This window comes from Cryptomeria japonica, unplaced genomic scaffold (assembly GCF_030272615.1).
Source record: "Cryptomeria japonica unplaced genomic scaffold, Sugi_1.0 HiC_scaffold_24, whole genome shotgun sequence".
In the NCBI taxonomy this organism is placed as follows: Eukaryota; Viridiplantae; Streptophyta; class Pinopsida; order Cupressales; family Cupressaceae; genus Cryptomeria; species Cryptomeria japonica.
The window spans coordinates 82501-88711 of NW_026728846.1; positions in this window are offsets into that span (position 1 = coordinate 82501).

The window sequence follows — 6211 nt, forward strand, 5'->3', positions numbered from 1 at the left end:
CGGGAAGGCCCCGACGGCTAAACGGAAGAGGCTGCAGGGCCGCCTCGGAATGGTCCAAGCATCGGATGCGATTGGGACGACTACCAGTGCCAACCCCTTATCCCGCGATGCGTCCGATACACAGATAGTTCCAAGGCGGCCGAGGAGCCTCACCGCATATCAATCGGGGTGCGAGGCGAGGGATGGGGCGGGAAGGCCCCAACGGCTAGACGGAAGAGGCTTCAGGGCCACCTCGGAATGGTCCAAGCATCGGACGCGCTTGGGGCGACTGCCAGTGCCAACCCCTTATCCCGCGATGCGTCCGATACACAGATGGTTCCAAGGCGGCCGAGGAGCCTCACCGCATAGCAATCGGGGGTGCGAGGCGAGGGATGGGGCGGGAAGGCCCCAACGGCTAGACGGAAGAGGCTTCAGGGCCGCCTAGGAATGGTCCAAGCATCGGACACGCTTGGGGCGACTACCAGTGACAGCCCCCTATCCCGCGATGCGTCCGATACGAAGATGGTTCCAAGGCGGCCGAGGAGCCTCACCGCATAGCAATCGGGGTGCGAGGTGGGGGATGCGGCGAGATGGCCCCAACGGCTAGACGGAAGAGGCCACAGGGCCGCGTCGGAATAGTCCAAGCATCGGACGCGCTTGGGGCGACTACCAGTGACAACCCCTTATCCCGCGATGCGTCCGATACGAAGATAGTTCCAAGGCGGCCGAGGAGCCTCACCGCATAGCAATCGGGGTGCGAGGTGGGGGATGCGGCGAGATGGCCCCAACGGCTAGACGGAAGAGGCTGCAGGGCCGCCTCGGAATAGTCCAAGCATCGGACGCGCTTGGGGCCACTACCAGTGACAACCCCTTATCCCGCGATGCGTCCGATACGAAGATAGTTCCAAGGCGGCCGAAGAGCCTCACCGCATAGCAATCGGGGTGCGAGGTGGGGGATGCGGCGAGATGGCCCCAATGGCTAGACGGAAGAGGCCACAGGGCCGCCTCGGAATAGTCCAAGCATCGGACGCGCTTGGGGCGACTACCAGTGACAACCCCTTATCCCGCGATGCGTCCGATACGAAGATAGTTCCCAGGCGGCCGAGGAGCCTCACCGCATAGCAATCGGGGTGCGAGGCGAGGGATGCGGCGAGATGGCCCCAAAGGCTAGACGGAAGAGGCTGCAGGGCTGCCTCGGAATAGTCCAAGCATCGGACGCGCTTGGGGCGACTACCACTGCCAACCCCTTATCCCGCGATGCGTCCGATACACAGATAGTTCCGAGGCGGCCGAGGAGGTGGGGGATGCAGCGAGATGGCCCCAACGGCTAGACGGAAGAGGCTGCAGGGCCGCCTCGGAATAGTCCAAGCATCGGACGCGCTTGGGGCGACTACCAGTGACAACCCCTTATCCCGCGATGCGTCCGATACACAGATAGTTCCGAGGCGGCCAAGGAGCCTCACCGCATAGCAATCGTGGTGCGAGGTGGGGGATGCGGCGAGATGGCCCCAACGGCTAGACGGAAGAGGCTGCAGGGCCGCCTCGGAATGGTCCAAGCATCGGATGCGCTTGGGGCGACTACCACTGCCAACCCCTTATCCCGCGATGCGTCCGATACACAGATAGTTCCAAGGCGGCCGAGGAGCCTCACAGCATAGCAATCAGGGTGCGAGGCGAGGGATGCGGCGAGAAAGCCCCAACGGCTAGAGGGAAGAGGCTTCAGGTCCGCCTCGGAATGGTCCAAGCATCGGACGCGCTTGGGGCGACTACCAGTGACAACCCCTTATCCCGCGACGCGTCCGATACACAGATAGTTCCAAGGCGGCCGAGGAGCCTCACCGCATAGCAATCGGGGTGCGAGGCGAGGGATGCGGCGAGAAGGACCCAACGGCTACACGGAAGAGGCTTCGGGGCCGCCTCGGAATGGTCCAAGCATCGGACGCGCTTGGGGCGACTACCAGTGACAACCCCTTATCCCGCGACGCGTCCGATACACAGATAGTTCCAAGGCGGCCGAGGAGCCTCACCGCATAGCAATCGGGGTGCGAGGCGAGGGATGCGGCGAGAAGGACCCAACGGCTACACGGAAGAGGCTTCGGGGCCGCCTCGGAATGGTCCAAGCATCGGACGCGCTTGGGGCGACTACCAGTGACAACCCCTTATCCCGCGACGCGTCCGATACACAGATAGTTCCAAGGCGGCCGAGGAGCCTCACCGCATAGCAATCGGGGTGCGAGGCGAGGGATGCGGCGAGAAGGACCCAACGGCTAGACGGAAGAGGCTTCGGGTCCGCCTCGGAATGGTCCAAGCATCGGACGCGCTTGGGGCGACTACCAGTGACAACCCCTTATCCCGCGACGCGTCCGATACACAGATAGTTCCAAGGCGGCCGAGGAGCCTCACCGCATAGCAATCGGGGTGCGAGGCGAGGGATGCGGCGAGAAGGACCCAACGGCTAGACGGAAGAGGCTTCGGGTCCGCCTCGGAATGGTCCAAGCATCGGACGCGCTTGGGGCGACTACCAGTGACAACCCCTTATCCCGCGACGCGTCCGATACACAGATAGTTCCAAGGCGGCCGAGGAGCCTCACCGCATAGCAATCGGGGTGCGAGGCGAGGGATGCGGCGAGAAGGACCCAACGGCTAGACGGAAGAGGCTTCGGGTCCGCCTCGGAATGGTCCAAGCATCGGACGCGCTTGGGGCGACTACCAGTGACAACCCCTTATCCCGCGACGCGTCCGATACACAGATAGTTCCGAGGCGGCCGAGGAGCCTCACCGCATAGCAATCGGGGTGCGAGGCGAAGGATGCGGCGAGAAGGACCCAACGGCTAGACGGAAGAGGCTTCGGGTCCGCCTCGGAATGGTCCAAGCATCGGACGCGCTTGGGGCGACTACCAGTGACAACCCCTTATCCCGCGACGCGTCCGATACACAGATAGTTCCAAGGCGGCCGAGGAGCCTCACCGCATAGCAATCGGGGTGCGAGGCGAGGGATGCGGCGAGAAGGACCCAACGGCTAGACGGAAGAGGCTTCAGGGCCGCCTCGGAATGGTCCAAGCATCGAACGCGCTTGGGGCGACTACCAGTGACAACCCCTTATCCCGCGACGCGTCCGATACACAGATAGTTCCGAGGCGGCCGAGGAGCCTCACCGCATAGCAATCGGGGTGCGAGGCGAGGGATGCGGCGAGAAGGACCCAACGGCTAGACGGAAGAGGCTTCAGGGCCGCCTCGGAATGGTCCAAGCATCGGACGCGCTTGGGGCGACTACCAGTGACAACCCCTTATCCCGCGACGCGTCCGATACACAGATAGTTCCGAGGCGGCCGAGGAGCCTCACCGCATAGCAATCGGGGTGCGAGGCGAGGGATGCGGCGAGAAGGACCCAACGGCTAGACGGAAGAGGCTTCAGGGCCGCCTCGGAATGGTCCAAGCATCGGACGCGCTTGGGGCGACTACCAATGACAACCCCTTATCCCGCGACGCGTCCGATACACAGATAGTTCCGAGGCGGCCGAGGAGCCTCACCGCATAGCAATCGGGGTGCGAGGCGAGGGATGCGGCGAGAAGGACCCAACGGCTAGACGGAAGAGGCTTCAGGGCCGCCTCGGAATGGTCCAAGCATCGGACGCGCTTGGGGCGACTACCAGTGACAACCCCTTATCCCGCGACGCGTCCGATACACAGATAGTTCCGAGGCGGCCGAGGAGCCTCACCGCATAGCAATCGGGGTGCGAGGCGAGGGATGCGGCGAGAAGGACCCAACGGCTAGACGGAAGAGGCTTCAGGGCCGCCTCGGAATGGTCCAAGCATCGGACGCGCTTGGGGCGACTACCGTTGCCAACCCCTTATCCCGCGATGCGTCTGATACACAGATAGTTCCGAGGCGGCCGAGGAGCCTCACCGCATAGCAATCGGGTTGCGAGGCAGATTATTGGGAAGGGAACCCCCTGGGATGCGGCTCAAGCAGTGCCCAAAGGGACTGGAATGCGGAATCACATCGAGAGACCCAAATGCTATACGAGGGCTCAAATCGAATTATCGATTTGGCCACGACATGGACGCATCGGAACGACTACCTTTGCCGAACCACTCGCAATTGCATCCATACCGAAACCAATAGACATTTCCGTTAGAGCCCTCGCATAGCATTCGGGAATCTCGCATGCCCCTCTAAATCGACCAATGCTGGCGCTCAATGAAAATCCGAGCGCTACCACCGTTCGAGCGCCAGCATTGGTCGAGTTAGAGGGGCACGGGGGAGAATGCTCCAGTCAACACCTCCCCTATATAAGTTATTTGTCCGATTCTCGCACAACCGTAGTCTGCCTCGTCGAATCAAACAACGGTCCCAGATTCCGACTTCCGTTCCGTAGAGACCCAAAAGCTAGATGGAGGCTCGCAAGAAAGAGAGTCGGCGCATAGCAATCGGGTTTCTCGAACGTTTAGGGACCGAGCTCACTTGCGGATAGGGCAAAATCCGCCAAGCAACCCAAAAGCTAGACGGGGGCTCGAATCGAATCGCCTAGGCGGCCACAACAACGACGTGTTGGATCGACTACCAGTGCCAAACCATTCAGCAAGACTAGTCTGTGTCGAGGCCGGATAGAGATTCTCAGAGAGCGCCCGCATAGCATTTAGGAGACCTGCCGCGTCCCTCACACTCGACAAATGGTGGTGCACGTTTATAAATCCGAGCGATCCCAACCCTTTCAAGCACCAACATCGGTCGAGATAGAGGGGCACGGAGGGGGCTGCGTGAGACAACACAGTCCCCTATATAAGTTATTTGTCCGATTCTCACACATCCGAAGAATGGTCATCAAATCGGACAACAGCCCAAACTTCCGACTTCCGTCCCAGAAAGCCCAAGAGCTATCTAAAACGTTCATGGCCGGAACTCGATCGCGGCTATACCAGTCCGCCAAGCAACCCAAAAGCTAGACTGGAGCTCTAGTCGAATCACCTCTGTGGCCATTGCAAGGACGTGTTGGAGCGACTACCATTGCCGAACCATTCCGCAGGTCGAGTCCATACCAAGGCCGCATAGAGATTCACGATGAGCTCCTGCATAGCAATCAGGAGACTTGCCGTGTCCATCACAATCGATAAATCCTGGTGCAAGATTTTTGCATCCGAGCGCTCCAACCAGTCGAGCACCAGCATCAATCGACATAAACGGGCACGGGGGGAGGATGCTCGAGAACACTACCTCCCCTATATAAGTTATTTGTCCGATTCTCAAGCAGCCGAAGTCTGGTCATCGAATCGGGTCAAAGACCACAACTTCCGACTTTACCCACAATGCAAGTCATCGAATCGAACATCGGCCCCCGAGTCGGACTCCATGCGTATGTCAGGTCATCGGACCCAAATTCCGCCTTCCTGCGCATGGCGGGCCATCAATATCAACTCGGTCATCGGACCCAAACTCCGCCTTTTTGCGTATGGCACGCCTTCAAATCGGTCATCGGACCCAAATTCCGCCTTCCTGTGCATGGCGGGCCATCAACATCAACTCGGTCATCGGACCCAAATTCCGCCTTTCTGCGCATGGCACGCCATCAACTCGGTCATCGGACCCAAATTCCGCCTTCCTGCGCATGGCAGGTCATCGGACACAAATTCAGACCTCGCCAATATGCCTACGTATCGAATCGGTCATCGGACCCAACTTCCGACTTCATCCATACTGTAGGGTCTTTGAGGTTGGCGCGGTGCGCTCAACCCAGGGAGTCGACCCATCGAAGCATACACCTCCCCTATATAAGCTATTTGTCCGATTCCCACACCTGTGTAGTTTGCACCTCTGACCAGGACATCGACCCCAACTTCCGAACTCGACTGCAACGACGGCACCAGCGCCTTGGTGCGCACCTTGCGACGCACAGTCCCAACATTCGCCTTCCTGCACATGGCAGGTCATCGGACCCAAATTCCGACCTCGCGAGTATGCCTACATATCGAATCGGTCATCGGACCCAACTTCCGACTTCATCCATACCGTAGGGTCTTTGAGGTTGGCGCGGTGCGCTCAACCCGGGGAGTCGACCCAACGAAGCATACACCTCCCCTATATAAGCTATTTGTCCGATTCCCACACCTGTGTAGTTTGCACCTCCGATCAAGACATCGACCCCAACTTCCGAACTCGCCTCCAACGACCGAACCAGCGCCTTGGTGCGCACCTTGCAACGCACAGTGCCAACATTCGCCTTCCTGCACGTGG